Source organism: Heterodontus francisci, chromosome 28, assembly GCF_036365525.1.
Source record: "Heterodontus francisci isolate sHetFra1 chromosome 28, sHetFra1.hap1, whole genome shotgun sequence".
In the NCBI taxonomy this organism is placed as follows: Eukaryota; Metazoa; Chordata; class Chondrichthyes; order Heterodontiformes; family Heterodontidae; genus Heterodontus; species Heterodontus francisci.
Window position 1 is genome coordinate 18,499,663 of NC_090398.1, and position 10,516 is coordinate 18,510,178.

At 44.0% G+C, this 10,516-nt stretch overlaps 1 protein-coding gene across 5 annotated transcripts in view; it reads right to left on the reverse strand.

Annotated features, from left to right (window-relative positions):
• The window catches only part of LOC137345297 (NACHT, LRR and PYD domains-containing protein 3-like), a 141,711-nt gene extending 131,423 nt beyond the window's left edge, over positions 1-10,288 (reverse strand). For 3 of the 5 annotated variants that reach the window (XM_068008786.1, XM_068008782.1, XM_068008787.1), the window contains exons 1-2: positions 10,242-10,288; positions 8,739-8,891 (exon numbers count right to left, since the gene is read on the reverse strand). The gene's annotated coding sequence lies outside the window, so the exon portion shown is untranslated. Of the gene's footprint in view, positions 1-8,738; positions 8,892-9,022; positions 9,065-9,590; positions 9,650-10,241 lie in introns of those variants that run through there. The other 2 variants (XM_068008785.1, XM_068008783.1) reach the window with 2 other exon arrangements.
• Between the last annotated feature and the right edge of the window lie 228 nt (positions 10,289-10,516).

The window sequence follows — 10,516 nt, forward strand, 5'->3', positions numbered from 1 at the left end:
TCACCTGCTGACCTACTGCTCTGGTTCCCACCCTCTTGCCACACTAGTTTAAACCCTCCCGAGTGACGCTAGCAAACCTCGCAGCCAGGATATTTGTGCCCCTCCAGTTTAGATGCAACCCGTCCTTCTTGTACAGGTCCCACCTGTCCCAGAAGAGATCCCAATGATCCAGATATCTGAAACCCTCCCTCCTACACCAGCTGTTTAGCCACGTGTTCAGCTGCACTATCTTCCTATTTCTAGCCTCACTGGCACGTGGCACAGGGAGTAATCCCAAGATTACAACCCTAGAGGTCCTGTCTTTTAACTTACTACCTAACTCCCCCTGCAGGACCTCATCACTCTTCCTGCCTATGTCATTGGTACTGATGTGTACCACAACCTCTGGCTGTTCACCCTCCCCCTTCAGAATGCCCCCTGCCCGTTCAGAGACATCCTTGACCCTGGCACCAGGGAGGAAACATACCATCCTGGAGTCTCTTTCACAGAAGCGCCTATCTGTGCCCCTGACTATAGAGTCCCCTATAACTATTGCTCTTCTGCTCTTTGTCCCACCCTGCTGAACAACAGAGCCAGCTGTGGTGCCACTGCTCTGGCTGCTGATGCCCTGCTCTGCCCTGATAGGCCATCCCCAACAGTATCCAAAATGGTATACTTGTTAGAGAGGGGGATAGCCACAGGGGATTCCTGCACTGACTGCCTGCCCCTTCTAGCGGTCACCCATCTATCTGCCTGCACCTTGGGTGTAACCACTTCTCTAAAACTCCTGTCAATGATGCTTTCCGCCACCTGCATGCTCCTAAGTGCATCCAATTGCAGCTCCAACCGATCCATGCGGTCTGTGAGGAGCTGCAACTGGGTACACTTCCTACAGATGTCGTTGTCCGGAACACTGGAAGCGTCACGGACCTCCCACATCCCCTCTAACTGATATTTCTAGCACTAATTAATAAATTAATTTAAAATACTTATTAAATCCTTGCTAAATTAAGTTACAATTAACTCTGTGGCCCTTAGCGCTAGATTTCGGCACAGTGGCGCAGTGGTTAGCACCGCCGCCTCACAGCTCCAGCGACCCGGGTTCAATACTGGGTAGTGCCTGTGTGGAGTTTGCAAGTTCTCCCTGTGTCTGCGTGGGTTTCCTCCGGGTGCTCCGGTTTCCACCCACATGCCAAAGACTTGCAGGTTGATAGGTAAATTGGCCATTATAAATTGCCCCGAGTTTAGGTAGATGGTCGGGAAATATAGGGACAGGTGGGGATGTGGTAGGAATATGGGATTAGTGTAGGATTAGTATAAATGGGTGGTTGATGGTTGGGGCTTTTTCAGTGGTGTATCTCTATCTATCTATCTAACCTTGGCAGAAAGGGGCCTCTAGCGAAGGGTAACAACTTGCACTGAGTTTGTAAGTGATTTAGTTAAGTCTGAAACTAGAGTCTTAAGTCTAAACAAAGCAAACTTCGTAGGTATGAGGGGTGAGGTGGTCAAGGTAGATTGGGAAACTACATTAAAAGTTATTATGGTAGGCAACAATGACTAGCATTTAAAGAATGAATGCATAATTTTCAATAAATATTAATTGTTAAGCCAGAAAAACCACAGAAAAAGTGGTGCACTGGGGCTAACAAGGGGAGTTGGTACTGGATCAGAAGAAGTAGCTTATAAATGTTGCCAAAACGTGTAGTAAGTCTCAGATTTGAAGGATTTTATAATTCTGCAAAGGAGGACCAAGAAACTGGCAAGAGACATAAAACAGATTGTAAACATTTCCATAGTATGTCAGCAGGAAGAGATGAGCGAAAGTTAAAATTGGCCCTTTAGAGGCAGAGACAGGTGAAATTATAATGGGGAATAAGGAAATGGCAGAGAGATTAAACAAATATTTTATATTTGGCTTCACGGTAGAAGACACAAAAACATTCTGGAAATAATGGGGAAGTCAAGGAAATTGCAAGAACTAGGAACTTAAAGAAATCAGCATAAGAAAAGTAATAGTACTGGAAAAATTAATGGGACTCAATATTTTACAAAACCTGCACCTGGCATCCTGCATACGAGGAGTTTAAAAGAGACTGCTGGTTTTGATCTTCCAGAACTCCTTCAATTCTAGAACAATTTCCAAGGATTGGAAGGTAGCAAACATAACCACACTTTCTTAACAAAGGAGGAAGAAAGAAAACAGGGAACCATAGGTCAGTTAGCCAAGGGGCTGTCAACAGTGCTATCAAGCGGCACTTGCTCAGTTTGGGTTCCACCAGGGCCATTCAGTTCCTGACCACATTACAACCTTGGTCCAAACATGGACAAAAGAGCTGAACTCCAGAGGTGAGGTGAGAGAGACTGCCCTTGACATCAAGGCAGCATTTGACAGAGTATGGAATCGAGGAGTCCTCGCAAAATTGGCATCAAGGGGAATCAAGGAGAAAACTCTCCACTGGTTGGAGACATACCTAGCACAAAGGAAGATGGTTCTGGTTGTTGGAGGTCAATAATCTCAGTCCCAGGACATCACTGCAGGAGTTCCTCAGAGTAGTGTCCTAGGCTCAGAATTTTCATCTGCTTCATCAATGACCTTCTCTTCATCATAAAGTCAGAAGTGGGGATGTTCAGTGATGATTGTACAATGTTCAGCACCATTTGCCATTCCTCAGATACTGAAGCAGCCCGTGTCCAGATGCAGCAAGACCTGGACAACATCCAGGCTGGGTTGATAAGTAGCAAGTAACATTCACACCACACAAGTGTCAGGCAATAACCATCTCAAAAAAAAGAATCTAACCATCTCCCCGTAATGTTCAATGACATTACCTCACTGAATACCCCACTATCAACATCCTGAGGGCTACGATTGGCCAGAAAATGAACTGGACCAGCCACATAAATACTGTGGCTACAAGAGCAGGTCAGAGGCTTGAAATTCTGTGGCGAGTAACTCACCTCCTGTCTCCCCAATGTCTGTCCATCGTCTACAAGGGACAAGTTAGGAGTGTGATGGAATACTCTCCACTTACCTGGATCTGTATTACTACAATTATTCAGGGCTCTGGTGAAACTACATCTGGAGTACAGTGTGCAGTTTTGGTCTTCTTACCTATGGAAGGAAATGCTTTACCTGGAGGGAATGCAACTAAGATTCACTAGACTGGTTCTTGGGATGAGGTGAGTGTCCCTATGTGGCCAATTCTACAAAGCTAGTTGGTAATGGATAGAACCTGGGCAAATTTTTAAGCCTTTTTTTATTTAGTTACAAACAATACACCTCCTCACCCTCAAAACCAGTCTGTGTGTATTTACAGGGACTCAGTGAAACCCCAGTTAATGCCCAACAGCTCCATAAAATTAAACACAATAAATACATAGTGAATACTATGAGGAGAAATTGAGTGGACTAGGCCTAAACTCCCTGGTGTTTTTAAGAATGAGAAGTTAACTAATTGAAACAGATAAAATTATTAAAGAGCTTCACAGGCAAGATACTGGGAAAATGTTTCCCCTGGCGGGGAATCGAGAATACGGGACCATAGCACCAGAATATGCAGTCGGCCATTGAGGACTGGGATGAGGAGAAAGTCCTTGATTTAAAGACTTGTGATTCTTTGCAATGCTCTCACCCAGAGAGCTGGGTATGTTCAGTTATGGAAATACTCAGAGAGGGACTGACAGATTGTCAGGTATTAATAGAGTTAAGGGATGTGGGGATAATATAGGAAGATGGAGCTGAGATAAAAGATCAGCCATGATATTACTGAATGGTAGAGCAGGTTTCAAGGCCAAAATAACCTACACCAAGTCCCATTGTTACCTATAAACTTGAATTGTACTGTGTGGCTTTATTTTTCCTTTTTCGCTTGAAGTGCAGGGGCACTTTAATTTTTTTACAGCATCTGCGTGCACGCATTACTAATCACAGAACAATGCTTGCACTGTAACTTTAAAGCTGTTCCACAGCTACACTGATTACTGGGAGCACTGCCAGTGCCCATTTCTTATCTTAGACACTGGCAGATCACACTGGGCCCGACCACCCAGGTTACACGTGGTCTGATAACAGTGGACCCGTCCTCCCCGGGTTACACACTGTCTGATCTCACTGGTGTCCTGCAGCACCCAAGATATTCTTTACTGACATGGATGTTTATAGCACAAAATTCAACCATCAGGCCGCCGTGTCTGCACCGAGTCTTTGTGAGAACAAGTTTAAACTAATCTCACTGTCACAGGTACTCCCATCGATCTGTATCTTCAAACATCTATTCAATTTCCCTTAAAAGTTACAATGGTCTTTTCTGACCTGCTCCCCCGACCCACCCCACCCCTAGTGTCATATACTCTTCAATCCAAGAACTCCCGCTTTGTGATACCTCAATTAATCTGTCCTGTATCACTGATAGGATTTCCAGAACCACACAATCCTTTATAACTGAAGCAGCATTTTCCCCATGGGCTTTTAACCAGGTTTTTTATCATTTTAATATTCCATCCCCTTTTTCTGGTTTGCCTGAACAGAGTGAATACTCGTTACCTCCCGTGTTTCACATCATGAAAGGAATTGACGGGATATTACTGAGAAAGAAATATCAGTCGGGGTAAATCAGAACAAGAAGGAAGAATATTAAATGAGATCACCAATTCATACAGGCAATAGGCTAGCTTAACCAGTTATATCTTCATAGCTCAGTCCCTTAAACTCTGGTATTAACCTAAACAATTCCACCTGGGACTTCCTGAAAAGCCAGTATGTTCTTCCTGGGACAGACATCCAAAACTGAACACTTGAGTTCCAACTAACTTAATTGCACTGGGCCTTTAAGAGTTTTTTGAAGGAATATGAAAGTAACCTTTAATGATTTCTGTATTGAGAGTCGAACTCACTTTGCCAATCTCCCAGTAATTCCCTACTCACCCTGTATACTAATCTGTAACTTTTCAATCCAAAATGTATTGTCTCACATTGTTCTACATGAAGCTACTTCCACAATCCCACCACTGACATTCTGAGCTGCCAAGGATTGACAGAAACTCTGCACTCGTGTTCATGATCTGCACTGACTGCTGCTGGAGTGTACAGAGTGTGGAGAAGGGAGTTTGGTAAGTGACAGGATTTTAAGGGCTAATCTCTCTGAAGTCCAGTTTTTGTTTTGTTTACATTTAGCAATGAACTAAAATTACTATTTCAGTTTAGAGGCAAGTTAAGTCTCTTACAGTTTTAAACAGGGGTATACAAGCTCTCAGAGTAGCTGCAACTAGTTAATTAGGTAGCTAGCTTAAACGGGTTTCAGAGCTGACTTCTCCTTGTTTTCAGAGTGTGAATACAGGGGTCTCTGAGTACTGCTTGTCTGCACAGAGTGTACAGTGTGAAGAAGGGAGATTGATAAGTGAGGAAGCTGGGTAAGGAATGGAACTGTAAAATAATTAGGAAAATTAAATTTAATTTCATTAACACAAGATAGATGGCAGGATAGGTGATGTATCGTGGCTGCAGTAGGTGGGAGCTTCTGGATGCCATGGCAATCCATGGCAACCACGTCTGTGGTAAGTGCCTGTGGCTTGAGGAGCTTCGGCTCAGAGTAGATGAGCTGAAGACGAAGCTGCAGACATTGCGATGCATCAGGGAGGGGAAAAGTTACCTGGACACTTTGTTCCAGAAGGCAGTCACACCCCTTTAGGATCGGGTAATTGGTTTTGGTCAGGAACAGGAGGGTGTGACAGCGAGTCAGGCTGGTAAGGTGGTGGCGAAGGTGGGAGTGGAGGAGCCACAGCCCTTGCAATTGAGCAACAAGTTTGAGGTTCTTGCAGCTTGTATGGACAAGAGCGAGGGCTGTAGTGTGGATGAGCAGACTGACCATGGCACAGCAAGCAGTTCAAGCAGATGTATTGCATTTGTCTTCACCATAGGGGATACAGGTAACATCCCAGAAATAGCTGTAAATCAGGAAACGGAAGGGAGGGAAATTAAAGAAAAATTGCAATCACCAGGGAAGTGGTACTGAGCAAATTGTGGGGGCTGCGGGCTGACAAGTCCCCGGGCCTGATGGACTTCATTCTAGGGTCTTAAAAGAAGTGGCTAGTGAGATAGTTGATGCATTGGTTCCAATTTTCCAAAATTCCCCAGATTCGGGGAAGGTTCCATTAGACTGGAAAATTATTCAAAAAGGGAGGGAGACAGAAAGCAGGAAACTACCCACCAGTTAGCTTAACATCTGGCATCAGGAAAATGTTAGAAGCTATTATTAAAGGCACTTCGACAAATTCAAGGTAATCAGGCTGAATCAACAAGGTTTTGTGAAAGGGAAATCATGTTTAACCAACTTATTGGAGATTTTGAAAAATTAAGATGTGCTGTGGATAAAGGGGAACCGGTGGATGCACTGTACTTAGATTTCCAGAAGGCATTTGATAAGGTGCCACATCAAAGGTTATTGCGGAAAATAAAAGCTCATGGTGCAGGTGGTGACATGTTGGCATGGATAGAAGACTGGCTAGCTAACAGGAAACAGAGAGTAGGCATAAATGGGCCATTTTCTGGTTGGCAAGATGTAACTAGTGGTGTGCCACAGGGTTCAGTGCTGGGGTCTCAACTTTTTACAATTTATATAAATTACTTGGATGAAGGGACCAGAGGTATGGTTGCTAAATTTGCTGATGACACAAAGATAGGGAGGAAAGTAAGTTGTGAAGAGGCCATAAGGAGGCTACAAAGGGATATCGATAGGCTAAGTGAGTGGGCAAAGACCTGGCAAATGGAGTATAAAGTGGGAAAATGTGAAATTGTCCAGTTTTGCAGGAAGAATAAAAAAGAAGCATATTGTCTAAATGGTGAGAGATTGCAGAGCTCTGAGATGCAGAGGGATCTAAGTGTTCCAGTGCATGAATCACAAAAACTTAGTATTCAGGTACAGCACGTAATTAGGAAAGCTAATAGAATGGTATAGTTTATTGCGAGGGGAACTGAATACAAAAGTAGGGAGGTTATGCTTCAGTTATACAGGGCATTGGTGATATCACATCTAGAATAATGTGTACAGTATTGGTCTCCTTATTTCAGGAAGGATGTAAATGTGTTGGAGGCAGTTCAGAGGTGGTTTACTGGATTGCCACCCGGAATGAGCGGGTTGTCTTATGAGGAAAGGTTGGACAGACTGGGCATATTTTCACTGGAGTTTAGAAGAGTGAGGGGGAACTTGATTGAAGTATATAAGATCCTGAACAGTTTTGACAAGGTGGATGTGGAAAGTATGTTTCCTCTTGTGGTTGAGTCCAGAACTAGGGGACACTGTTTTAAAATGAGGAGTCGCCCTTTTAGGACAGATGAGGAGAAAATTTTCCTTCAGAGGGTTGTGCGACTTTGGAACTCTGTTTCTGAAGTTGGTGGAGCCGGGGTCATTGAATATTTTTCAGGTGGAGGTAGATAGATTCTTGTTAGGCAAAGGAATCAAAGATTATCAGGGTGAGATGGGAGTGTGGAATTCGAAACACAAACAGATCAGCCATGATCTTACTGAATGGCAGAGCAGGCTCAAGGGGCCGAGTGACCTACTCCTGCTCCTAATTCGTATGTTGGTATGGTTAATCGCAGCAGACCACTTTTAAAAATGAGAGGGATGATGGAGAACAGCAGCAGATTCAGCTGGGGGGGGGGGGGCGGTGGCGGGGAGGGTACCAATGTTAAACAGACCATCCTTGGTCACTGCCTGAGCGAACACTTCCCACAGAATGGCTATAGCCACGGGGGAATAGATTTACCACAGGAACCCATGGAACATCATGTCCCTGGGAGAAGACAGCTTTAAATGGGAAGGGGAATGAATTAATGCGGAACGATTCAGAATCAGGTTCAGAAACTACATTCACATTATCTGCGCTGTCTTCATAAATCCATTTACCATCAATTCCTGGTTTACTTTGTACAAATCAGAGTGTGATCATTTCAGTTGATCCTTGTTTGTAGGATTTTTCCCTGAGTTTCACCCTCTGATGTAAGGTCGCTTCTGCTATGAGATTGGTTTGTATCTGAAGAACTTTAAGAAAAAAAGCTGCCGTTTCTTATAAAAACAAATTGAACCGGTTTGACAAATCCTCACCCAGTTCAGCTGTAAAGAATGTTTAAGGCTAGTTAGAAATGTTTCTTTCTCACTTCCTATTCAATAAGTTCAGTAAAACAGACACAAGGTTAAACACCAATTGTTACATCTGCATCTTGAACATGATGAAAATTCACACTGATTAGCTGATGTTTGAAGTTTTAGTCAAACACCCGAGAGCTCTTTCATTACCTGAGTTGCTCAGTATTGAGTGGGGGAAGTACATGGGTGCCGTTAAACCCTGTGGGCCGACTCCGCCAGAGGTCCGGAACCTGCTTTCCTGTAAGTTCAAAACTGAAATCTTCCCCCAAAGATGCAGTATGTATTGTGGTAAACATCCACAGTGAGGAAGAGAAGTCCAGGGCCCACCAAGTCACAGCTACCTAGGATGATCTAACACTCTGATTATCTCACACCATCCCTCTTCAAAATGAAAGGAGGGTGCAGAACAACAGCGGCCTGATCCGAGGACCCTCATTGTTAAACAGACCACCCTCAGTAACTGTCTGAGTTCACACTGAGCAACTGGATATAGTCATGAGGAAAAGGAATGGCCACAGCAGCCCATACAACATAATCTCACTGGGAGAAATTATCTTTCAAAAGGAAGATTAAAGACAGAATGGAACACAGGCTCAGAAACTATATTAACCTTACCTTGATCCACAGATTCTCCGTTTCCACGGGCAGCCTCCCAGTTCCGTCCTTGTAAACCTGTTGCCACCAATCCCGAGGTTGTTCCTGGTTTTCTTTCAGCAAATCATCATTTGGTAATTGGATCTGATGCTTCTGTCCTCTGACTGGAAGCTGCTGTTTTAAATAATTACAAGTCCAATCGGTTTAACAACTCGTTCAACTGTGAACAAAGTTAGTCACAAACATTTCAGATTTCCAGCACCCGCAGTATTTTGATTTTAATTCTTTATTAAATACTGTCTCACGGCCCATTCAATAGAAATGAATCATTCCCTTTCTGTCTGAAACTGCATTCAATGCTCCACCAATTCCCTGATGTTTGGCCTTTCGGACCAACACTTAACAGTCAATGTCTGATGTTTCCTCAAAGATCAACACCTCAAAAGATCAACACTTTAACCATTTAACTATTGAATGAAGGTGTTGTTGAATGAGGAGGAAATTATTTTGCCATGGTTACTCCTATTATGTTCAGGATGGTATTCACTCCAGCTGTCTGTTGATCCTTCACCCGGTGCTCACCGATCTACATTGGGTCCCAGCCTGGCAACGCCTCGATTTTAATATTTTTATTTCTCCAGTATAATTCCCTCCATGCTCTCACCCCTCTCTATCTCTGTCACCTCCTCCAGCCCTGTAACCCTCCAAGATCTCTGTGTTCCTCCAACTCTGGCCTCTTCGACACATCCAATTTCCTTTGTCTCGAAATTGGCATCCAAGCCTTGAACTGTCTAGGCCCTAAGCTCCAGAATTTGCTCTCGAAGCCGAAGCAGCTCCCCCTCCCTCCACGCTGAAGATGATTTTAAAACTCACCACTTTAACCAAGCATTTACTCAAATGAAATGTGAGGTGCTGCAGTGCATCTTGTAGATGGTACACACTGCTGCCACTGTGCGTCGGTGGTGGAGGGAGTGAATGTTGAAGTTGGTGGATGGGCTGAGTTCCAGGCCTTCTCCCCTACCCACCCAAATGTTGTTACATTTGAAAAGGGGAGAAAATGGCTTTGCCCATGGGATACACTGGACAGATTCCTGTGTGGACTGGTGGATGAAAGAATCCAGTCCAAGTTAAAGGCCTGCTCGGGTCTGCAAATGAAATCCAACCCAAGCCCAACCCGGCCCAAGTCCTTTCATTTTTTCCTGCGCCCGACCCCACCCGACCCAACCACCGGAACGTTCAGTTAAACTAGCTTCTGTTTTTCACTTTTTAAGCTTGTGCAGATAAGCAACAAATACTATAACTGGATTTGAAAGGTTGTTTAAAAAGTACATTAAGATTGGAGCCACATACCGAAGCTAGTGAGCCGAAGATTGTTACCATAGAAGTTAGTGATTGTTTGGTCACTGGTTAAACAGAAACCCAATGGAGTTGTGTCCAGACAGGTTGTCCCACACTGTACCAGTATCTGTATTGTTTAAAATAAACACAGCATTGCCCGAAGGCTCAGAAAATATTATACATTACCAAGTCTCCTGCTTTACAGGTCAAAATATTTGATGCAAGTTTATCCAGTGAGCAGCTGAGATAGAGACGAGGAATGTCCTGAGTGATTAATTATTATAAAATATACATTCCTATATTAAAGAGGTTGTGCTCTCTTTGGCCTCCTTATCTCAAGAGAAAGCGCCTGGAGGTGGTCAGTGGTGTGTGGAGCAACGCTTGGAGTGGCTATAAAGGCCAATTCTAGAGTGACAGGCTCTTCCACAGGTGCTGCAGAAATATTTGTTTGTCGGGGCTGT